At 35.5% G+C, this 26,848-nt stretch overlaps 1 non-coding gene across 1 annotated transcript; it reads left to right on the top strand.

Moving 5' to 3' along the window:
* The first annotated feature begins 12,923 nt into the window (after positions 1-12,923).
* LOC128284967 (small nucleolar RNA R71) lies at positions 12,924-13,030 on the top strand. Its single transcript, XR_008275384.1, has one exon. It is a non-coding gene; the product is annotated as a small nucleolar RNA R71 (small nucleolar RNA).
* The last annotated feature ends 13,818 nt before the right edge of the window (positions 13,031-26,848 follow it).

Raw genomic sequence — 26,848 nt, 5'->3', positions numbered from 1 at the left:
TATTTCATCAGCATATCAATTTAGACACTTGAAAGTTCATAATTAGGCAAAATGACTATTTTGCCCCTAGACTTTCAAAAAATGACCATTTTACCCCTATGCTCGAAAATCAATTTTTATCTAATTTCTTCGTATTATAAACCTAACTGATTACTTTATATACTAGAAGCAATACAAAATTTCCATTATTTCACACATTTATTATCTATTTTACAACTCATGCAAAATAGTCCCTATTAGGGTTTTCATGAGAAATCCCTTCACAAAAGTTGTTTATTACTCACCAGAGGATCACGTTCTTCCATAAAAATTCGAAAAATAACTTAAATGCTCTCATAGCAAAACCCTAGACCTTCAACAATTTTGCAAAATAGTCCCTTCATTTAAAAGCTCTTGCTTCAAGGGGTCCAAATATGTAAAAATCATCAAGAAAAGTCATGAAAACCACTTACTTGTGAAGGCTTAAAGTTGTTGAAATTTTCAAGCTTCAAAAACCCCTCTAATGGCCAATTTTTTGGTGGAAGAAGAAAAAGTTAAAAAAAATGAAACCTTTTGTTGTTTATTTTATTCAAGCTAATCAAAATTGGTGACCAAACACCACCTGATTTTGACTTTCCCATAAATTTGTCCCTTATGGCCGGCCAACCTAAGAATTAGGGGGTCTAATTGCTCTTTAAGGCCCCAAAATTAGGTTCTTTAGCTAATTGACACTCTTATCTAGCAAAATAGGACTTTTGCACTTTATGCGATTTAATCTTTTTTCACAATTAGGCAAGCAATCGCCTAAATTAATTCCCTAAAATTTTCATGTACTTATCTAATCATGCTACAATACATAAAATGATATTTAAAATAATTTCCATGACCAAATTTTAGTGGTTTCGAAATCACTATTCTAACTAGCCCTAAAATCGAGCTATTACAATTCTCCCCTTTTAGGGATTTTCGTCCTCGAAAATCTTACTGGTAAAAAGGTATGGGTATTGGCTTTTCATGTGGACTCTTCAACCCCATGTCTCTGCCATAATACTTTCACAAGGGAATGCTCTAATTTCTCAGTTGCTTAACCTCTCAGGCTAGGATCTTAATAGGTTCCTCACCATAAGACATATTCGATCTAATCTCTATTTTAGCCGAGAAAATTACATGTGAAGGGTCAGAGCGGTATCGGCGTAACATGGACACAAGGAATACGTCATGGATCTTTACCAATTTGGCTAGTAAGGCCAATCAATAGGCAACCGACCCTACTCTCTTAGTAACCTCCTAGGGTCCTATGAAACGAGGATTCAACTTGCCTCTTCTACCAAATCTGAGAACTTTTCTCCATAGGGATACTTTCAAAAACACTCGATTGCCAACTTGAAATTCGATCTCTTTCTGGTTTAAATCTGCATAGGATTTTTACCTATCGAAGGCGACTTTCAAAGAGTCGCAAATCACTTTAACTTTCTTTTCAGTCTCTTTGACTAAATCGACCCCGTGAATCTGACTCTCTCTGAGCTTGATACAATATAAGGGCATTCGACTCTTTCGCCCATATAAAGCCTCATAAGGCGCCATCTTCAAACTCGACTAAGAGCTATTATTGTAGGAAATTCAACCAGTGATAAGTACCTTTCCCAACTACCTAGAAATTTGAGAACAAAACACAACATGTTTTCTAAAATCTGAATCACTCTTTCTGACTGACTTTCGATTTGTTGGGGAAATGCCATACTGAAACTGAACTTTGTTTTCAATGCCTATTGTAACTTTTTCCACAACCTCGAGGTAAATCTTGGGTCCCTATCTGAAATAATTGACCAGGACACCCCGTGTAGTCTCATAATTTCAGAAACATACAAGTCAGCCAGTCTCTCAAGGGAGTAGTCGGTTCGCACCGGTATAAAATGTGCCGACTTTGTTAGCCTATTCACACAAACCCAAACAGTATCTTTTTTCTTCTGGGTTACCGGCAAACCCATCACAAAATCCATAGTAATCTGATCCTACTTCCACTCGGGGATCGTGATAGGCTGAACTAGACCCAAAGGTACTTGGTGTTCAGCCTTCACCTGCTAACGCACAAGACACTTGGAAATTAACTTTAAAACGTCTCTTTTCATTCCCGGCCACCAATACATTTTCTTTAAATCGTTATACATTTTTATACTCCCAAGGTGTACTGATAAACAACCACTATGTGCCTTATCTAATATCTTTCGAATCAATTTGGTGTCCTTAGGAACACAAATCCTATCCCGAAATCTCAAGCAATCGTCAGAACCGATCCGAAGATCTGATTCAACATCAGACTCGCACAGGGTTTTCTTGGATAGTAATTCGTTATCACTCTTCTGAGTCTCAAAAATTTCTTGGAGAAATGTCGATCTAGCTTTTACCTTTGCTAGAACCGAACAATCCTCTAACAAGGTCAATCAGGCATTCATTGCTCTCAAGGTAAACAATAATTTTCTACTTAATGCATCGACGACCACATTTGCTTTTCCCAGATGGTAATCTATAATCAACTCATAATCTTTTAATAGTTCCAACTATCTACGTTTTCTCAGATTTAAATCCTTTTGGGTCATCAAGTACTTAAGACTTTTATGATCAGAGTATACATGGCATATATCTCCGAAAAAATAATGTCACCAGATCTTCAGAGCAATATGACAGCCAACTCTAGGTCATGTGTCAGATAGTTCTTCTCGTGAGGTTTCAATTGTCTCAAGGCATAAGCCACAACTTTTCCCTCTTACATAAGTACACATCGCAACCCATTCAAAGAAGCATCGTTATAAATCATGAACTCTTTTCCTGATTTAGGTTGTACTAGTACGGGATCCTCAGTCAACAATATCTACAACTTCTCGAAACCTTGTTGACACTTATCCAACCATTCAAACTTAACTCCTTTTTGAAGCAACCTTGTCATGGGAGTCGCAATCATAGAGAATTCCTTTACAAATCGTTTGTTATAACCGGCCAACCCTAAAAAGCTCCTAACTTTAGTCACATTCTTTGGGGGTTTCCATTCAACAATAGCAGAAACTTTACTGGGATCAACCCTAATACCATACTCAAAACAATATGGCCCAAAAAACTGACTTCTCTAAGCCAAAACTCACTTTTACTAAATTTGGCATACAACTGATTGTCCCTCAGAGTCTGCAAAATGGTTTTCAAGTGTTCGGCATGTTCTACCCTATCTCTAGAGTATATTAGGATGTCATCGATGAATACAACTACAAACTTATCTAGATATAGACAAAATACTCTATTCATTAAATACATAAACATGGAGAGAGCATTTGTTAAGCCGAAAGGCATGACAAGAAACTCATAATGGCCATACTACGTCTTAAAAGCGGTTTTAGGGACATCTGCTTCTTTAACTGTAGTTGATAGTAGCCAGATCTCAAGTTTATCTTAGAAAACCATGCTACTCCCTTCAATTGGTCAAACAAGTCATTAATTTGTGGTAACAGGTATTTCTTCTTAATCGTCCTCTTTTTCAACTGCCGGTAATCTATGCACAACCTCATAGATCCATCTTTCTTTTTTACAAATAACACTGGAGCACCCCACGATGAAAAGCTTGGTCTCATGAAACCCTTGTCAGTCAATTCTTGCAACTATGACTTTAGTTCTTTCAGCTCAGTCGGGGCCATCCGATATGGAGCAATCGAAATAGGCGTGGTCCCTAGCATTAGCTCTATACCAAATTCAACCTCTCTATTAGAGGGTAACCCAAGCAATTCTTCTGGGAATACATCCAAATAATCACTTACAACCAGTACTGACTCAACCTTCAACTTTGATTCCTTAGTATTCATTACAAAATCCAAATAAGCTTCACACCCTTTCCTCAAACACTTCTAGGACGACATGGAGGATATCACCTGATTCAACCCAAAGGGTTTCACCATTTTCACATTTTAATTTAATAGCCTTTTGTCTACAATTTACTATAGCATCATGGAATGTCAACCAATCCATACCCAATACGACATCTAACTCATTGAATGGTAACAGCATCAAATCGGCCGGAAAATAATAACCTTTAATTACTACAAGACATTTTTTACATACTTTATCGACTATCACATGTTTGCCTAATGGGTTTGACACTTTAATTATAAACTTCCTAGACTCAACAGCCATATTCGTGCTAGAAACCAACTTCATGCACACATATGAATGAGTAGAACTAGGGCCAATCAAAGCAATAACAATATTACCATAGAGAGAAAATGTACCGATGATCATATTAGGAGAGTATGCATCTTTACTTGCGCGTATGGCATAGGTTCTAGCCGGAGCTCTAGCTTCAGATCTTACGATAGTGTCTCTCGCCTCATTCTTGCTACCAGCCTTAACTCCATCATTCTTCTGAGGTCTTCCATTAAAATTGGTGCTACTTGGCCTTGTACTCTGAAATTTCTCTTTGTTAGTCATTTCGGGGCAATCTTTAATAAAGTGGTCTTGAAAACCACATCAAAAACAGGATTCCTTGTTCATTTTACATGATCGTGTTATTTTGTGATAGGTTTTAAATATTTATAATTAATCGTTCTTGAAACTAACTATTATCTCGGTGTAGGCAAGTGTACCTATCGAACAGTAGTATAGTTTTAGCCAGTCCAGATTGTCGAACCCAAAGGAACTAAAAGTACTAGTAATGACTGTCTTTTTATTATCTAGCCTAAGAATAATGGGGTTTTATTTTAATTAACTAATTATCTAAACTAAGAACTCATAGAAAAAATAATTGGGGAATTGCTTTTGGAAAAAATCGATTAACTTACCTAGACTTTACTTGTTATTCTGGCTCCGAATCAGACAATTTATTCATTCAACTTGTTCCGTAGAGATCCCTAAGTTATGTTATTATCCCTATTCAAGACTAATAACATCTAATCCGTAGATTGAATAATTGAGAATTTTCTCTAATTAACACTCTAGGATTGCATTAACTCGATCTATAGATCCCCTTATTAGGTTCACCCTAATCTGGCAAAATCTTATCACCCTATGTCTAGGCGTGCAATCAACTCCGCTTAATTATGATAAATGTACTCTTAGCCAAGGTCTATTCCTCCTCTAAATAAGAGCTTATCTTGAATCAGTATCTTGGGATATCAAAACAAGAATTAAGAACACATAATTAAGAACAAGTTAAATATTTATCATACAATTCAGAAAATAATAACAAGATTCGTCTTAGGTTTCATTCCCCTTAGGTATTTAGGGGATTTAGTTCATAACTAAATAAGAAAACATCTTAGAAAAATAAAGAATACAAAACATAAAGAAAACCCAAAACTCCTGAAGGGGAATTGAGGAGAGATCTTCAGTCTTGATGATGAATCCGACTTCTGAGATGAATCAATCGGCTTCCTTGAAGTAATTCCTTACTCCTTATTCTCTGTGCCCATTTTCTCCTCTTCTAAGGTGTATTTATAGGCTTTGGAATTCCTAAAAGCCCTCAAAATTAGCCCTTTCTGGATTGGACTCAACTTCAGCTCGGCTGGGACACGCCCGTGTGCAATTACTTCAGGCCGTGTTCGAGCCTGTTAGAATGGCACGGGCGTATGCTATACCTGTGTGAGTCGTGCTTCGATTCTACCAGATTGACGCGGCCGTGTGGTCTGCCCGTGTGAGGAAATCCAGGCCGTGTTAAGTTTGTACTTTGGCCCATTTTCTTTGTTTTTGGCCCGTTTCTCGTTTCTTTCGCTCTCCTATGCTCTCCTAAGTATAAAACATGAAATTAAAGCATTAGGAGCATCGAATTCACCAATTCTAATGGAAAATCATCCATAAAATGCGTTAAAATGGGGTAAAAATATGTATAAATTACAATTTATGAAATACCCCCACACTTAAACATTTGCTTGTCCTCAAGCAAAATCCTCAACTCATAATCAAAATAAATTCTCCTCAACTTATAATTCTTATCGATAATATCTCAAAATAATCCATAGGTAATCATACATGGAGAATTCAACTAAAAGAACATAAAAGTTTCAAACATTCCAAGTTGAGTATTTAATCATGCAAACATAGGTGTCTCTCTGCATCTAAGTAATTACCTTTGATTCAGAATATCACAGAGTTTCACCTCCTCACTAAAGATTCACTCAAATCACTTGAGGTGTTTAAGGACAATAAATGAAGCATTCAATAGTCAATAATGAAAAGTCATTACCATAGGTTTGCATGAAAATCAAATCTCCACCACTATAATTTAAGATGATACATCAATCAAAGGGTCTTTAGAGGGTTGTAGTACGGCTTGATTTAGGGGGCTATGGTCACAAGCTGAAAGAAAGGGCTAGAATCAAGATTGAATTGAAAAATTGCCTAACTAGAAAAAGAGATAATCTTCATTTGCGCAGAACAGAGCTTCTCTCAGAATATGAAATTATAGATATTATCTGTAATTATAGTTAAGCAATCCATTCAACTCAAATCTCGACAAAAATAGGGATTAATTTAGGGGATTTCAACAATAATGGGTTAAGGGTTAATATTACGGGTAATACAAGAAAATGACTTGTTAGGCTCAAGGGGGTTTACTAGGGGTTAATCGTGGAGGTAGGCTTTTCATGGCATTAGTGGGTTAATCCTAAGTGCCTTAATCATTTTGGTATATCAAATCAAATGGTGTGGTCTCGACATGTATAATCAAGCAAGTTCTAGAATAACAGTTCAATACTGACGCACTCAAAGCAATAACAATAGTGAGCATGAAAGAATTAATAGATGCTCAAAAGGCTCAAAAATCTCACAAAAAATTATGGCTTTTTGATGTTTAGACTCGTGAATTCCAATTCAAAGTAATACCTAGACTTGGGGAAACAGCCTATAATTTTAAATTCTTAAAAATCAACTTATCATGCTTGATTCTCTAATGTCTTAAAATTTAAACAATCAATGCATAAATGCCTATGTTTTAATTCAAGATATATCAATCAAAATCATAAATCAATTAAAATTTATCCTAAATATGATAGGAGAGCTTTTCAAGAGAACAAGGTAATTATTCAAGGATTTTTGTGATAATGAAATAAATACCCCTACACTTAAGATGTACATTGCCCTCAATGTACAAAGATATATATTAAAGTATAAGAATAAGAGAGGGGGAGAAATGGAACTTCCTGTATTTAGAATGGATGTTATTCTTGGTTTGGTGAGATCGAGAATTGGAAATGAATCTGGATGTCACGCATGATTCTGAATGATAAAAAGAGAGTGAAGGGAATAATCTGATAGTAGTCACAAAGATAAGACGTGTTTAAAAGGGAAGAAATGAATCTTAATGGAAGGAAAATAAAAGGATTATTCTAATTCTTCAAATGGCACAGCTGGTGTACACGCTCGTGTGCGCCGTGGCTCGCCCGTGTTTGTTGCGAATTAGGATGTCGTCACACGGCCTTCTGGCACGCCCATGTGCTTCAGCCGTTTGTGATGTGGATCGCTTCTCCCATGGTCATGTAGCTCTACACACGCCCGTGGTATTTCGATAGTGTTGTCCACGGGGGATAGACACGGGCGTGCCGCACGCCCGTGTTTATTTGGCAGATTCGACCAGAGCCATGTCGCACGGTCGTGGCATTTTATCACAGCCCGTATTTGGGGAATTCTTCTACCCTGTTTCCGCATGGCCGTGTTGCCATCCGTGTTAGTCACATGGCCATAAGCACAGCTGTGTGCTAGGTCGTGTAGAGTTGGGAACCTGTGCTTCAAGTACTCTGTTAGTGACCTAAATGTTTAAAACTTGAAATTTAAATAATTTAAAATCGTTAGTATTCGGGTTGCCTCCCGAGAAGCGCTTGATTATAGTCTAAGCTCGACTGTTACCTTATTAGTTTATTCAGGGCGATTTGTGGAGTCGTAGCTCTTCTTCATCAACTTTAAAATTCTCGCCATTATAAAGTTTGAGACGGTGTCCATTTACTTTGAAAGTACTGTATGATGGGTGACTTACCTCTATTGTGCCATATGGAAGAACAGATTGAATTACAAAAGGTCCTGACCATCGTGATTTTAGTTTCCCAGAAAACAATTTGAGTCTTAAGTTGTATAGTACCGTGTTGTTTTGACAGGCTCGACCACGACGATATCGCATGGCCATGGCATTTAATAGTAGCCCGTGTTGGTGAAATCTTTTGCCCTATTTTCACACGGCCTTAAGCACACCCGTGTGCTTGGCCGTGTCTCTGTGGAAACACCTGTATTCAAGATTTCTATTTGTAAGTTATGAGTTAAATACCAAAATTTAAAGAAATTAATATTGTTAGTGCTCGGGTTACCTCCCGAGAAGTGCTTATTTATAGTCTAAGCTCGACTTACCTCTCCGTTTGAATAATCATGGTGGTTTGAGGAGTTTATTCTCCTCATTCCTACATCAATCTCATCAAAATAAGGTTTTAAAAGGGTGTTTTTTTACCTTAAAAGTTCCAAACTTGGGATGACTCACCTCCACCGTATCGAATGGAAAAATACTAAGTACCGTTAGAGGGATTTCATCATTCGGTGTGGTATTGACGATATGGGGATCTGCGGCATTTAATAAGACCTTATCCCTAACCTTTAGTTGATTTGGAGAGGTATCGGGCTCGTTTTGGCGTAGTTTCAGTTTGTCGGGTGTTCTTGGTTTGTGTGTCTGGCATTCATCGAGTTCCTCGATTTGTAATCTTTGATCTTCATGAACAGGTCCTCTACTATTTCCTGAGGATGACTCGTGTGCTTCCTTCAAACTCATTTTCTGTAAAGTAGGTTGCATCATATTGTTAGTTTTAGTAGAATGGGTTAAATGATCACCTTTAATTCGTGATGTGTTGCCAGAATTGTGAGCTTGAAGGGTGATTGTTTCGTCTCCCACCTGGAGTGTGAGTTCACCTGTGCCAACATCAATGATAGTTTTAGCAGTTGCTAAAAATGGCCTTCCTAGTATTAAGGGAGTGTTGTTATGTAACATCCCGAAATAGGGCCTAAACGGAACAGTGGTTGCAAAACCACAAATCCGAGGTAGAAAAATTTATTTTCTTATTATTTTGAGGTTCATGATATGATTGCATGATTGTGTCAAAATTTTGTGATGAAATTCTATGCATAAAGTGCTTAAGCTGAGATTAGGGACTAAATCGAATAATTTGCAAAACTTGCATTCTAGAAGTTTTTAGTATGAAATTGCTTTGGAATATTAATTAGGAGGGTTTAAATAATAACTTGACCAATTTCTAAGTTCATGGACAAAATAGGACATGGATGGAATTTTTGAAAGTTTAATAAGGAAGGGCATTTTGGTCATTTGGATATTAAATGAAATAAAAAGGGAAAAATAACACAAAATTCATCATCTTTTTCATTAGCACGAAATTTCAAGGGTTCTCCATAGCTAGGATTTTTTTCAAGCTTTCAAGCTCTATAGTAAGTGATTCCAAGCCCCGTTTTTAATGTTCTTTACGTTTTCAGAGTCCAGTAGCTCGATAAAGCTTATGCTAGCAATAATTTAAGTTAGGGTTCATATTTGGAAAAATAGCCATAGGTGAAAAGTTTTTATTTTGATGTTTTATGATAGATTATGAGGTTTTAAATTATGTTAGACAACTTGTGCTACTCGGTTTTAAGTGAAAACGAGTAAAAGGGCTTAATCGATAAAAATACCTAATAGTCATAAGTACATGTTAGAGTGTGAATTTGATGTTGTCATAGAAGGGAAAAATGATCAGCATGTCATAAAACATAAGAAAATAGGATGAATTTTAAATTACGAACCTTGGGGAAAAAGTACAAATATGTGAAAGTTTAGGGGCAAAAATGTAATTTAGCCAAAGTTTAGGTCAAGGACTGTTTTGATAAATGTGAATATTAAATAAGTTAAATTTGCTATTATAGATCAAGAAGAGCGAAATTTGGGAGTAGATCGAAGAAAAGAAAAAGTAAAGGACTAAATTGTAAAGTTTAGTCACATTTTGTATCGAGGTAAGTTTACAGTAAATAAATGCAATATTCTTTTATTTTACATTATTATTGTCAATTTTCAGCATTTATATACTTATTTTTTAGAATATTTAAAGTCGAATTAAAGGTAAGTGATGAGAGAAAAAGCATTAGGAAGCCCCGTTTGAACCTTAGGAATGTTAGGATATTGGGGTTGACAAGACAGGACAGGACAGAAATGAGCCATGTAAGTCCATATCAGATATATGGCTTTGGAGACAGGGATGAGCCATGTAAGCCCATATTAGATATATATATATGGCATTGGAGACAGGAATAATTCATGTAAGTCCATGTCGAAGACATGGCATTGGTAGGATATTGATAGACAGGAACGATCCTTGTATCCTTAGTATTCCGAGTGGTTCAATGGGTCATTGTACATGTTAAATTACAGTGAATTATCAGCAAAAGGGAAGGTAGATTATATTTATGAATAGTGGAAGGTCAGGTAAGAAAGAAGGTAAGTGAGTAAAGAAGAAGGTAGAAAATGAGAAGTAAAGAAAGTTTATGAGGCTAGGTGACATTATGTATAATTATTCATTATGTTGAATGTTGTAATTTATTTGCTTGTAAGCTTACTAAGCCTAGTGCTTATTCTCTTTATTTTCTTTTTCTTATAGTTTTTATCAAGCCACTCGGGGATCGAAGGAAACGTCGGAGACCCGATCACACTATCGAAGAAATCACATTGGTATAGTTAGATGTTTCGTTTTATGTATGGCATGTATAGGAACTTGGTTTCTTTTGATATGATATGATCAATAAATGATGTGTAAATACTTGCTAGTGATTAGCTAATAGAATAGCTGATGATATACATGTTTAATAGTATGTATGATTAAGTAGTAACTATCACATGAAAACTATGAAAAATGTGAAAGTAACTTAAAAACGGATTCAAGTATCAGAAATAACGTGACTTTGAAAAATCACAAAAAAAATTGTAGAGACATGGTTTGATAGTGATTAATATATGAAATTAAAGCTCATTGTGTCCATTTTCATATGGAATAAACAAAACAGGTAAAGTTTTTGTTTTTTATAAGATATCTGAGTTTTAGTGAAATAGGGCCAGAGCGATTTTGGGATCCCCTATTCCAACTTTGGAAATTCACCATAAATTTTAAAAAAATAATTAGGTGGTGTAATTTATATGGTTACAATCCTTATTGAATATAGTTTTAATAGAAACAAACGGTATAGTCATATGAATTTTGTACAGGGAGAAAAGTGGTCCGTAGTAAGTAGAGGTCAGTGTAGTCGAATTCTAAAATAGGGGTAACTTTAACTAGTAAACTGTACTAATTGGCTAAGTCAAAAATTATAAAAAAATTTAGTAGATATATATATATATATATGAGTCTAGTTTCAGGAAAATTTACGAATCTTAATTTTGAATTTTGAAACTCGAGAAATGAATTTTTAAGCAACCATGACGCAGAAAAAAAATTATTCCGAAAATTAAAATAAGTGGTTTAGAGTCGTTTAAAAGGTAAGATAAGTTTAGTAACACCTCAAGCTTGACTCCGGTGACGGTTTCGGGCATGGGAGCGTTACATGTTATCCTCTTCTATGTCTAGAACAATAAAGTCAACGGGAAATATAAATTTATCAATTTTAAGTAGCACATCTTCAATAATACCTTTAGGGAATCTTATAGTTTTATCTGCTAATTGAATGCTCATCCTAGTCTATTTGGGTTTCTTGAGACCTAGTTGCTTAAACATTTTGTAAGGCATGACGTTGATACTAGCCCCTAGATCAGCCACTGCATAATTAACGTCTAAACTACCAATTAAGCAAGGAATCATAAAACTCCCTAGATCTTTTAGTTTGTTTGGTAGTTTATTTTAGAGAATGGCTAAGCAAACTGCGTTCAGCTACACATGTTATTTGCTAAAAGATCCTTTAAAAATTTCGTTGCGTTTGGCATCTGCGATAGAGCTTCAATAAACGGTAAGTTAATATGTAAATTTTTTAAGAGTTTAAGGAATTTACCAAATTGTTCATCTGAGTGGTCTTTCCTTGTCGCGTTTGGGTATGGCACACGAGGTTTATATTCGACAGTCACTGGTTTGTTTGTATTTTGATCTACCTCACCTTGACCCTTGCTTACCACAGTTTCTTGCCTCGGTTCTGGTTCTGGTTCAGGCTCAACGACTCCTTCGTCATCTTGAATATTAATTGCGTTGAGTTGTTCCCTTGGGTTAGGTTCGGTGTTACTTAGCAAACTACCCTGTGGTCGTTCAGAGATTAGTTTGGAAAGCTGGCCTATCTGAGTTTCAAGCCCTTGGATCGATGTTTGTTGATTCTTAAGTGCTATCTCGATGTTCTAAAAATGGGTTTCTGACACTGATATGAACTTTGAGAGCATCTCTTCAAGATTTGGCTTCTTTTCCTGTGGGTAGGGTAGTTGTTGGTAGCCCGAAAGATGTTGTGGTCTTTGATTTCCTTGACCGCCCCACGAGAAATTGGGGTGGTTCCTCCAACCTGCATTATAAGTGTTACTGTATGGATTGTTTTGAGGTCGAGGATTATTACCCATGTAGTTTAATTGCTCGTTATCCATGTTGTGGCCATAAGGTTGATATTCCGAATGGTTTGTTCCACCGCTACTTGCTTTGCATTGCATTACTGGGTGAACCTGTGAAGAATTAAGAAAAACATCAATCTTTTTATTTAGGAGTCCTGCCTGGTTAGAAAGCATGGTGACCGAATCGACGTTATAAAAGCCGGCTGTTTTCGTTGGCTTTGTCCTCATGACTTGCCACTGATAGTTATTCGGTGACATCTCCTCTATAAACTCATAGGCATCTTTAGGTGTTTTATTGTTGATGGTTCTGCCAGTAGCTGCGTCAACCATTTGCCGAGTCGAAGGATTCAGACCATTGTGAAATGTTTGTACTTGGAGCCAAAGCAGTAACCCATGGTGAGGGCACCTTCTCAGAAGGTCCTTGTAGCTCTCCCATGCATCGTAGAGTGTTTCTAAATCCATTTGCACAAAAGAAGAGATATCATTACGTAATTTAGCTATTTTAGCTGGCGGAAAATATTTTAGTAAAAAATTTTCGGTCATTTGTTCCCAAGTAGTAATTGACCCTCGTGGTAACGTTTTCAACCACTGTTTAGCTTTGTTCCTCAATGAAAAGGGAAACAACCTAAGATGAATGGCATTATTAGAAATGCCATTGATTTTAAATGTATCGCATAGTTCTAAAAAGTTGGCTAAATGAGCGTTGGGATCCTCATCCTGCAAACCATCAAACTAAACAAATTGTTGTATCATCTGAATAGTGTTAGGTTTTAATTCAAAAGTATTTGTAGCTACAGCAGGTCTAACTATGCTAGATTCAGTTCCTGTTAAAGAAGGTTTAGCATAATCATACATAGTGCATGGAGCAGGATTTTGATTAACCGCAATTGTAGGAGGTAGCTGATTGCCTTGGTTTTTAGCCATCTCTTTGGTTGGGGGTTGAGTATCGTCTTCTTGCTCATTCTCTATGTATCTTAAGCTTCGCCTTATTTCTCTTTGCTTTCTACGAACTGTGCAATCTATTTCTTCGTCAAAAAGTAGTGGCCCTAACGGGTTTCTTCTAGTCATAAACTATGAAAACCTGCCAAGAGAAAGAAAGAGTAGGTTAATAAATAATAATAATAAAAAAATTAAATTAAATTTCAAGAAAAATAAATGGCTAAAGTAATAAAAATTGAGCGTTCCTAATATCTTAGTTCCCCGACAACGGCGCCAAAAACTTGATCGCGTTATTTTGTGATAGGTTTTAAATATTTATAACTAATCGTTCTTGAAACTAACTATTATTGCGATGTAGGCAAGTGTACCTATCGAACAGTTGTATAGTTTTAGCAAGATCGGATTGTCAAACCCAAAGGAACTAAAAGTACTAGTAATGATTGTCTTTTTATTATCTAACCTAACAATAATGCGGTTTTGTTTTAATTAACTAATTATCTAAACTAAGAACTCACAGAAAAAAGAATTGGGAAATTGCTTTTGGGAAAAATCGATTGACTTTAAGACAATACCTAAGGAAAAATCCACCTAGACTTTACTTGTTATTCTGGCTCTGAATTGGACTATTTATTCATTCAACTTGTTCCGTAGAGATCCCTAAGTTATGTTATTATCCCTATTCAAGACTAATAACATCTAATCCCTAGATTGAATAATTGAGACTTTTCTCTAATTAACACTCTAAGGTTGCATTAACTTGATCTATAGATCCTCTTATTAGGTTTCACCCTAATCCGGCAAAATCTTGTCGCCCTATGTCTAGCCACACAATCAACTCCGCTTAATTATGATAAATATACTCTTAGCCAAGGTCTATTCCTCCTCTAAATAAGAGCTTATATTGAATCAATATCCGAGGATATCAAAATAAGAATTAAGAACACATAATTAAGAACAAGTTAAATATTTATCATACAATTCAGAAAATAATAACAAGATTCATCTTAGGTTTCATTCCCCTTAGGTATTTAGGGGATTTAGTTCATAACTAAATAAGAAAACATCTTGGAAAAATAAAGAATACAAAACATAAAGAAAACCCAAAACTCCTGAAGGCGAATTGAGGAGAGATATTCAGTCTTAATGATGAATCCAGCTTCTAGGATCAATCAATTGGCTTCTTTGGAGTAATTCCTTACTCCCTATTCTGTGTGCCCCTTTTCTCCTCTTATAGGGTGTATTTATAGGCTTTAGAATGCCTAGAAGCCCTCAAAATTAGCCTTTTTTGAATTGGACTCAACTTGGGCTCGGCAAGGACACGCCCGTGTGACACACCCGTGTGCGATTACTTCAGGCCGTGTTCGAGCCTGTTAGAATGTCACGGGCGTGTGCTATACCCGTGTGAGTCGTACTTCGATTCTGCCAGATTGATACGGCCGTGTGGTCTACTCGTGTGAGGAAGTCCAGGCCGTGTTAAGTTCATACTTTGGCCCATTTTCTCTATTTTTGGCCCGTTTCTCATTCCTTTCGCTCTCCTATGCTCTCTAAGTGTAAAACATGAAATTAAAGCATTAGGAGCATCGGATTCACTAATTCTAATGGAAAATCATCCGTAAAATGTGTTAAACATGGGGTAAAAATATGTATAAATTAAAATTTATCACTACACTTGCTGAAATAATTTCAGCCACAATGCTGGCATTCTAGTTTGGAAGATCTAGCATTGCCCATGCTAGCCACTAATGTAGCTTGAGACTTAAAATCTGAATCTTGTTTCCTACGATCTCGGTACGAATGTCCAGCTGATGCATGAGAACGAGAGTTGGTGTCTCTAGATTTCTTAAACTGTGATGGAAATAACTTGCTCGCATGTCTCTTCCTTACATCCCCAGTTTCTACTTTGGTTTTCTTCTTTTCCTTAATTAATTCCTCAGCTTTATAGGCCCCATCAACAAGTACTACAAAATCTTTCAACTCAAGGACACCCATTGACAGTCTAATGTCCTCATTAAGTCCATCTTCGAACCTTTTACACATCTTGGCCTTGGAGGATACACACTTCCGAGCGTACTTACTAAGTTGGATGAACTCTCTTTCATATTCAGTGACCGTCATGCGACCTTGTTTGAAGTCGAGAAATTCCTTACATTTTATCCATAAATCTTTCGCTGATGTATTTCTTCCAAAATTCCTCTTGGAAGAATTCCCATGTGACCCTTTCCTAAGGTACCACTGAGACTAACGTCTTCCACCAATAGTATACCGAGTCCCTTAACAAAGATATGGCACACTTCAAGCATTCTTCGGGAGTGCAAGATAATTCATCGAATTCCCTAATGGTATTCTCAAGCCAAAATTCTGCCCTTTTAGGGTCATCATCTTTATTAGCACAGAACTCCTCGGCTCCCTGCTTCTGGATCTTATCTACTAGAGGTCTATTCCGCCTTTCAAGGTCCATACGCTTGGGTACTACGGGGACCGGTTGAGAGATAGGTGGGGGTGGAAGGGCTTTAGCATTCGGGTTCGCTCGGACGAACTCCGTGTACCACTCATTCATCATGTGAAGAATGGCCTCTCGAGCCGCTTCTCCTTCTTCCTAACTAAATTTAGGAGGTCAATTATCGGATGGCACTACCCCTTCAGCGGGGGCTGGCGCATTACTATCAACGTCGTCCGCCATAGTTCAATCAGGATCCATTACTATATGAAAACACAATTTAAAAGATCAGGAGTTGTCACACTATCACAATCTATTTATGGCATGTATAGCTAGACTCGTACACACACTACGATAGTCATAGAACTGACTACACCATAGCTTTGATACCATTACATGTAACACACCACACTCGTGCCCCACGCCGGGTCAGAATATGAGGCATTACTTGACTTAAACCTATGCATATAGACATATTCAAACACCAAAACATGGTCAAACTAAAACTTTTTCAATTTTATTTATAAACTCCTTAATAAGAGCCTACTCAGCCCAAAACATCCATTGGAATCCATTCAGAAACAATTCGAGTCCTTTAAAGAACTCTAAAAATAACATTAAACATAAGGGCACACGCTCGTGTGGGAGGGGCAACACGCCCGTGTGACATTTTAACATGGTCATGCTATTGGCCTATGTGGCTCACACGGCCTAAGCAATACAGGGACACGCCCGTGTCCTATACCCGTGTGGAATTAATTCTAAATGCACACCTACGGGGGTTTTCAAATGGCCTGGAACATGCCCGTGTCTCCTGCCCGTGTCCTCCACACGGCCATGACATGCTCGTGTCTTAGCCCGTATGTAAAAACCTGGACATTATGTTTCTGACGTCAGCAATCCTTAAGGGCCACACTGCCAAGGCACACACCCGTGTGCTAGGCCATGCCCTTCACACGGTCGTGTCTCTACCCGTGTGTTTATTACCATGCATACTGACTTACAATTCTTAAGTGCAGGGGACACACGACCATATGACACGCCCATGTGGTGAACCGTATGTCACACACGGCCTAGACACACACTCGTGTGCCTACCCATGTGGACCAAATAAGGCTATTTACTAAGTCTTTTTGTCACCCTTACTTATGTAACCTGCATAAAAATTGCTCTATACTAATATAAGGGCACATCATATAGCCAAAATAACCACAATGGACAACATTTCATTTATGCAATTTACTCATCCATGAAAATATCATCTTCTATTTATAAATCAAAGTGAGTATTGACCATCATCCATGGCCTTATACAAAATGAGTATCATATCCATCATATGAGCCAATACATTATGGCTAACTAACAAAACACTAAATGAAAACTTGAGTCCCTATACATGCCAGAAAATAAAACAATGAAACTAGCTATACCAAGGGCTTGAGTGATAGTATGATCGAAGATTTTGATGTAATTGGATCCCCAATGCTAGCTTGGCAGCACTATAAGGAAAGAAAAGAAAGGTGGGTAAGCGTGGGAGCTTAGTAAGTACATATATGCAAATTAAATATAATTATAAGAAAATCATATTCATCCAACGGTAGCTTTTCATGCGCAAAAGATATAAATAACTTAACGTCTCTATCTTACTCTTCTTTTCATTCATGTATACTTAATACACTTAGTTCTTTACTCAGGTCCTAACCATGAGTTCGGTATAGATATCACATCAAAGTATTTACCAACTAAATCTTCGTGTTACTTGTTGAACTCTCAAAATACATATGGTTACGTGAGGACTTTGTGTCTAAATTCCTTATAAGAAATCAGGGCAACCTCGTGCTATGAAACACTCACATTTGAGGTACTTACGGGCCTTTTTATCAAGTCAGGACCCAGACCCCATAGCTATCATGTAACGTATGCTCATTGAACCACTCACAGGTCTGTACACAAAGTCAGTACCTGGACCCACGTTACCTATAGCATTTTATCTCATAAACTCAGACTCAACTCATGAGTTCAAACCACATAATTTTCATAACAAGCCCCTTTTTATCCTATGCTATGTCTATGGTTCAACGGGGCTTCATATCTAATCGAATAGCATCGCATTTACTCACACTGTATTTTACTCGCATAACATGTCATTTAAGCATTCATGGCAATAATTAAAATTTAGATACATAACAAAAAGAATTTAATTACACATGTATATTATTAAAATATACCAAAGTAAGCTTCAATAACACATTATTTACATATGTACTTACCTCGAGACAAAATGACGAAGACGAGCTTAATCCTTGTAAACTTTGTTCTTACCCCGATCAAGACCCGAATCACATTTCTCTTTATCTAAATTAATAAAACTCATTTATTCATCAGCATATCAATTTAGACACTCGAAAGTTCATAATTAGGCAAAATGACTATTTTGCCCTTAGAATTTTACAAAATGATCATTTTACCCTATGCTCGAAAATTAATTTTTATCGTTTCATCATATTATAAACCTAGTTGATTACATTATATACTAGAAGCAATCCAAAATTTCCATTATTTCACACATTTATTATCTATTTTACAACTCATGCAAAATAGTCCCTATCAGGGTTTTCATGAGATATCCCTTCACAAAAGTTATTTATTACTCACCAAAGGATCATATTCTTCCATAAAAATTTAGAAAACAACCTAAATGCTCTCATGGAAAAACCCTAAATCTTCAACCATTTTGCAAAATAGTCCCCTCATTATTCAAAAATGTAAAAATCATCAAGAAAAGTCACGAAAATCACTTACTTGTGAAGGCTTAAAGTTGCTGAAATTTTCAAGCTTCAAAAACCCTTCTAATGGCCAATTTTTTGGTGGAAGGAGAAAGAGTGAAAAAAAATGATACCTTTTGTTGTTTGTTTTATTCAAGCTAATCAAAATTGGTGACCAAACACCACCTAATTTTGACTTTCCCATAAAATTGTCCCCAATGGCTGGCCAACCTAAGAATTAGGGGGTCTAATTGTTCTTTAAGGCTCCCAAATTAGGTTCTTTAGCTAATTGACACTCTTATCTAGCAAAATAGGACTTTTGCACTTTTGCGATTTAGTCCTTTTTCACAATTAGGCAAGTAATCGCTAAAATTAATTCACCAAAATTTTCATGTACTTATCTAATCATGCTAAAATACATAAAATGATATTTAAAATATTTTCCATGACCTCGATTTACTGGTTCCAAAATCACTATTCTGACTAGCCCCAAAATCGAGCTGTTACAGCATGTGTTATTATGATTTGGTCGAATGTATTGGCCTATTTTGAGCTATTATATATGGCCAGAAGATGTGGCTCTTATTGTTTATGGCTTGTAAGTCTAGCTAGTCATGTTATGATTTATTGCTTATGATGTGAATATATGATTATGTTTGTTAATCATGTATGGGTGGCGATATGTCATGTGTGTTGAATGCATATTTTATGACCATGAATTAAATGTGTAATAAGGAGATAAAACAATAATGGTTTGAACATGAAAGTTTCATGATAAGTTGAAATAAATTGGCACAAAGATAATTGTTGTATGACTAGTCTTGGTTTAATGTAAGAATGTGTAACACATGCATGTTGATAGGTAAATGATATGTTTGTATCAGTATTGAGGATGTTGAATGCCATTATATCCATGTGTATGTGTGTGCATGTTAGGGTGACAAAAAGGCTTGGAAATAGCCTAAGAGTTAACTACAGGGGATGAGACACGGGCGTATGGCTTGGTCGTGAGGTTCAATTTATTTGTTAACATCATAAATAGAGATTTACACGGCCTGAAGACACGGGCGTGTTGATGGCACACGGGCGTGTGACCCTATTTCATGAGAAAAATTTCTAAGTTTTCCTGGAACTTTCCAAAGTTCTTAGTTTACTCCCGAACCTTTTCTAAAGTATGTTTTTGGTTTCGTAGACCCAAATAAGGGACTATGTGCATGTGATAGAATGATTTAAAATATGAATGAAATTTTATGGTTCAGTTTGCATGATTGTTTGTATTTAAGTCTAGTAATGCATCGTACCCTGTCCCAGTATAAGACACGGGTAAGGGGTGTTACAGAGCTGATTAGTTGAAATGTGATTTGCATTATATGTATTTAAAGTATCCTCAAGTATGGTAATGAATTTTGTGCATTCATGAGTATGCAAACGGACAGTCTGAATGAAGAACCTATATTCTAGAAAGTATGATATAAAGATATATTTATTGGATTGCTCTAACTGAATGATGTTATTACGAGTTAAAGTTGTTCTGATTTGAAAAGTTATTACATTTATGAAAGTTTGAATGGTCAGATTCGTGTTAGTCAAGTTCCAAATAGTGGAAGGTATTATTAACCGAAGCTCTAGTTCTAAGTCCAGTATGAATTGAGAAAAGAATTTATGATTTTTCAGTGATGTACTATTGAACAGATTGAAATATATTTTAATACAAGAATTTAAAGTGATAGTTTGTACTTTCAGATTGTTAATGTCACATTAAAAAGAACTATTAGACTGGTGATTTATAGACGGCAGCTATTATGTCTGTATTGAGAATTGGATGACTTCGTGTGTTCGACCGGAAGTGTCACGTGCTTCCCAGTCCAAAAAGTTAGAGTATTAAATGTCCTAGAAAGACTAAAATTTAAGATAGTGTCAATGGTTTGTGATAATGAATGATTTTGAGTAAGTCATTAATTTCATCTCTGAGAAAGTAGTTATAGCTATAAATGTCTGGATGGAAAATCTTTGTTTATTTTTGTGAGTACTGGAGACTTGATTGACCTTATTTGATGATGGTATAATTCTAGCTATATTTAATGCTAAAGTGAGGATTTCTTTGTAAATTGAGAAGCTCAGAAATGTGATAGTGAATGATAATCTAAATGAGTTTAGAGTGAGTTTACTTATGATGTTCAATTTCAAGTCAGACATGATTCTTGTTATTTTTGTTATTTCTAAATAGAATTTGCGTACCTATAAATCTGGAACTTATGCAGAATTTTTTGTGCGAGGCTCAGTAGTAGCACGTCTGTTTATCCAAGAGTTATAAAATGTGCAGTTATATGAAGTAGATGTTTTGATGATTGCGTATGTTACATGATATTTTAGAATCCGTATTCAGATAACTATAAGTTAATAATAAAAGTCAAAAATCAAGTGTATTCAGGACTAATACAGTCAATGATGGTACGAGAGTGATGATGAGATAGAGTTACCATAAATTTCGTATTGGGGTTATCATTCTCTCCAAAAAGAGAGATGTTATTTGGATTGTGGTTGATTGTTTGGAAAAAATCCGCATGATTGTTTCAGTATCTATAGAGTTCTTATCTGACAGATCAATTGAGCTATGTGTTCTTGAGAGAGTAATTCAGAATTTTGACAATATGCTCTGGCAATGAGTGCTAAAGTCCAAGGGTTATTGGAAAGAGATATACGAGGTGAATTTTATTTGAGATTTTGAGAAATTAGTCAAAGTGATTCATAAGAGTTGGAAGCAATATCTTCTGGTAAGATTTTCGAGGATGAAAATCCCTAAAGGAGGAGAGTTGTAACAAGTCGATTTTGGGCCTAGTCGAAATAGTGGTTTCGAGACCACAAATCTGACATAAGAAAATTTATTTTTATTATATTTTTATGGTATACAATTTCACAGAATGATTTTGTGAAAATCTCGTTCGAAAATTTCGACGTTTAGGCACTCAATTTAGTCAAAAGGACTAAATTGTAAAATGTACAAAACTTGAGTTCTAGAAGCTAAAGGTGTCAAATTGCTATGAAATTTTAAGTTGGAGGTCCTTAAATGGTAATTAGACCATTGGATAATTTGATGGACAAAAATGAACATGAAATAGGTGAAATAGAATATTTTTAAGTTAGGGGTATTTTGGTCATTTAGTAATTAAATGACTTAATAAACAAAATAAAAACCCAAAAATTTGTCCATCTTCCTCTTTGGTCAAAATTTGCAAGAGGAAATCATGGCTAGGGTTTTTCAAGATTTCAAGCTCGATTGTAAGTCTGTTTTAGCCCCGTTTTTAATGATTTTTACGTTTTTGAAATCTTTGTAACAAAATCTACCTATTTCTACCATTTATTTGAGTTATGATGAAGGTTAGGGTTTGAGCCATGCATCTTCTCGAATTCAAATTTGATTGCACTTAAAGTGCCACAATAATGCTCATTGAGCCATCACGTATCCAACCGCATATGAGTGCATTAAAATTAGTTTATCACATACATATCCTATTACATTAGCACTACATTCCCTAAGTCAACACATCCATACTTACCAATTTTTGCACACTTTCACTGCGCATTTATAATTTTAACACAACATCATCACTATTGTTCAACATATTTAATATCACAATACAATTCATAATAGTCATCACAAATGTCTCATACCGCAGTATTGCATCATCATAATCAATCCATAAATATTTTCACAATCACGTAATTTACCAAAAATAAAACTAGGGAAATAGAATTCTTACACTTGGAACATAGGATAGAGTTTAGGCTATTCTGAAGCTCCCAATTAACACTATGAATCGTGTCTACTAGCAGCGATTCCATACACTTACCAATTACGTTTTCGCCAAAAAGTTAAAAAGTTAAACTAGCTTTTCCTTGCCTTTCGCCTTGCTTGAAGAAAGTTGCAACAATTTTAGTGCTTCACACATAATAACCACACAATATACACAATCAATATTTAGCTAAAGACTCACTTAAACCAACAAAAAACTCAAGTATAAGCTATATTCCTCATGAAGCTGAAACTTCGATTAACAAAATTGAAACTCATCTTCCTCTATACTTAATATTTTCACCTACAACCAATTTTTTTCATCTAATTATTCACCTACAACTAATTCTCAACCTTGAAACTACACAAAACTATACAATTCACGGCATCAAAATTTTCGACATGTTTATGACTATTTTCACGAAAATTCATTAAATCCTTAAAAATCCTCAACAGAAATTTAAATTAAGTTTAGAAACCTTCTAACCATGTTAAAACAAGTTGAAAAACACTTTGAAACCATGTTTTTACCCAAAATCCTGAAATCCACTATTAACGACCCAATTTTTAGCTTTTATTAAAAACATGTGATTTAATGGCTAAAAACATAGTTTTAATGACTAGATAATATTTAAAACTAATAGGAAGATGAATCATTACTTAATTGATGAAAAATTAAGCATTTGATTAGGAACCTGAAAAAACTCACAAGGTTGACAATGGAGAAATCAATGGTAATTTTGGGTTTTTTTTTTGGTATTTAATAGAGGTTTAAGGCTTGGATGTTGATGGAAATCAAGAGATTATAGTTTATAAATCAAAAATCAATTGGGAGAGTGTGGGACGGTAAAATAATTGATTGAAGAAAGCTAACGTGAAAACAAGCTGTATGTGGGGGTTTAATAGGTTGAATTTTAAAATCTGGTCTAATTACCTTTTAAAAACTCTAAGTTTTGACTTTTTTATAAATCAGTCCTATTTTGAAAATTAACGGTATTTAAAACTTATTTTCAGAAATTGATTTAATTTTCTAAAAACTATAGCAAAATTCTGAACACTATAAAGCTAAAATTACTTAATTATCCTTAAAATTCCTAAGTCCTATTTTGGGGTGTTACAACCGTTGATGTCACTCCAGGACCACCACCGTCGCCAATGGTTGAATTTGTTCCCTTTTCTTCCTTCTCTATTTTGTCATTCCATATATTGATTAAACTTTACTCACTTTTATCTAACAATTATTTTAGATCTCTCAACTCATCTATCTCATTCCTTTCTCGATTCATTGTCCATCCAGTTTAACCAAGTTGTAAGTCTTGGTTATTTGGATCGTAAAATCATTCTCTTGGTGATTTCATATCATGGTTGAATGATATAGTGGCCATAGGGACAATGTTACATGTTATTATTATTTATTATTTACTATCGTACTAATACTATTCTATATCATTTGAAGGACCAAACGATAATCATAGGGTAGACCCCTAAGTTCGCATTAGAAATCATCTTTTCGAGAGTCCAAAATTGTGGGGTAAGTGTTGATGAGACTATTAGTAATCAATCCTTAACTGATAAATTATTTTCAAAGGATCCTAACTAATAAATGTTTCTTATGTGTTAGATTCATCTTGCGAGTTAGATTAAAGTGAAATGTTTAATAAGGATTGTGGCAAATCGGATCTTCAATAAAATGTGTGGGATCGTCAGTATTCCTTGTATGTGATATAGTTATTTTATTATATTAATAATTTAATTATAATAAATCATGAGCACACTAATATTCAAGAAGAGTTGAAAAACTTATCAAGATGTACACCAAGTAAGTGACTCTAACTGAGTGATTTTATGAAACACGTGATAATTGATGTGATTATGATTGTGACTATGATGTATGTGTAGATATCATCCTCATGATATGTGATGTATGGCTTATGTGGTATATATGATGATTTAAATGTGAGATTTATATATGTGTATGTTAAAAATATTGAGATCCATGATCTAATGTGAAAAGCATGTTTAACATGTTAAAAGTGATTTTCATGTGATGTATGATTATGAGAGCATGTTTACATGCGCAAGTGAAAAAGTAATCCATATGTGTTAATAAGTGAATTTTCCATATCACATGCATGGGGTGGATAATTGTGAAAGGTGGAAGTAGTGGCAGTATATCTGCAAATCAATGGCAGCATATCTGTAAATCAGTGGTGGCTTGTCCGCAAATGATGTTTCAGATGGACGAATTCCCCAGAACTCAAGATTGGTGTGTAGCGGAGATAGATTGAAAATTTTGTAAAATGTGCATCATTTTAAAATATGCATCTACATGTTCATGCATAACTATTAGTGTTATAATTTATGAATATTATGATGATTGATATGTTGAGATTGATATTTTGTTATCTATGTGATTATGTTTGTATTGATCTCACACTGGGCTCTTTAAAGCTCACCCACTTTACTTATATGTTTTAGATAATCCTCGTGGTTAGGACTCGGATTCAGTCATAGGAGATTTGGATTTTTTTGGACTTTATTGCTATTTGAGACATTTTATGTAAAATTCTAGTACTTGTAACACCCTTAACCCTTATCTATCGTCGGAATAGGGTTACAAAGTATTACAGGAGTTTACATTTCAAAACTATAAAAAATTATAAAACATTTAATTTATATCATCAGTCACAGCAAAACCAATCAATAACATATGCATTGTCCCTCATACGAGCCCTCGAGGCTCTAGAAACACATTAGAAACAAGTCTGGACTAAGTAAAAAACATATAGCATTTTTCAGAAAAAGATGAAAATTTACAAACTGCAGGGGTCACACGGCTGTGTGGCCAGGCTATGTTCTAGGCCATGTAATTGCCTGACTTGTGACCCTTTGAAAGTTATAGGGGACACATGGCCGAGTGTCACACACGACTGAGACACACGCTTGTGTCTCTTCCCTTATGGACAAAAAATAGGTCATTTTCTCACCCAACTTAGCATGTACCTACTAGCACTTTTGCACATACTACAAGCCTTCAAAATGCACCAAAACCATGCATAATCAAACCAATCAAATAAGGTATAACAAAATACAACCAATATGCCCAATGGCACATCAAATCATCATCTAAAAATGTACCATTACATATTCAAATTAGTCAAAATGTTCCACTAACTTTTGATTAAGCCTGCATCTATAACAAACTGTTTACTTTACCTAACGAAACATACCAAATATACCATTCAACAATTTGCACCAAAGATCATGTATGTCATTTCTACAAAAATGTACCAAATTACCACATTTATACCAACCACAAGACATTTATAATATGCATACTTAATCAATCATTCTATCTCCACTTCTCTATCCGGTGATAGACCAGGTAATTCTTCTGGGAATACGTCAGGAAATTCACATACTATTGGCACTGGTTGAATCTTTAACTTAGTTACTTTTGTATCCATCACATATACAAGATAAGCATCATACCCCTTTCTAACATATTTTTGTACTGATATTGCTAAAATCAAATTAGGTAATCCATCCAGCTTATCAGATTCAACACGAAATAATTCACCATTCTCACATTTCAATACAATGTATATCTATTTACAGTTTACCACTGTATCATATCGGGTTAACCAATCCATTACCAAGATCACAACAAATTCATCAAATGGAAATAACATCAACTCAGCAGAAAAATAATAACCTTTTACCACCAACAGGCAGTTCTTACAAACTTTGTCCACCATAACACACTAGCCTAGGGGTTTTGAAACTTTAACCATAAATTCAGTGAATCAGCAAGTAAATTTTTAACAGACACTAGGTTCATGCATATATATGAATGTGTGGAACTAGGGTCAATCAATGCAGTAATATTAGTATCAAGTAGAGAAATGTACCAGTAATGATGTCTGGCGCAAAGGCATTTTCTCTACCACAAATAGCATATGTCCTCGCAGGTGCCCGTGCCTCAAATCTAACGCATTCTCCTTGGTAGTACCTCGACTACCACTAACATTACCGGGGTGACGGAGTGGTCTGCCTCTCGAAACAGGATTGCTAAGTTTTGGAGCTGGTTCTATCTCCTTTTCAACTCTTTCGGGACAATCCCTGAGATATGATCAAGTGAACCACATCCGAAACAAGCTCCACTTCTAGACCGACATTCCCCATGATGGAATTTGTTACAATATTTACTTTTTGGTTTGGGATTACCAACACTACCCACACTAGTCACAGATGGGGTTGAAGACCTCGAGTTAGATTGTTGAGAGCCCCGCTCTCTTCTAGAGTATCCCATAGAAGTGGTCACATGATCATAATAATTCTTTAATTTCTTAGAAGCAAATGATTATGACGTACTCATA

This window comes from Gossypium arboreum, chromosome 11, assembly GCF_025698485.1.
Source record: "Gossypium arboreum isolate Shixiya-1 chromosome 11, ASM2569848v2, whole genome shotgun sequence".
NCBI classification, from domain to species: domain Eukaryota; kingdom Viridiplantae; phylum Streptophyta; class Magnoliopsida; order Malvales; family Malvaceae; genus Gossypium; species Gossypium arboreum.
Note: the sequence above shows the minus strand (reverse complement) of the source record. Positions and strands in the feature narration are given on the sequence as shown.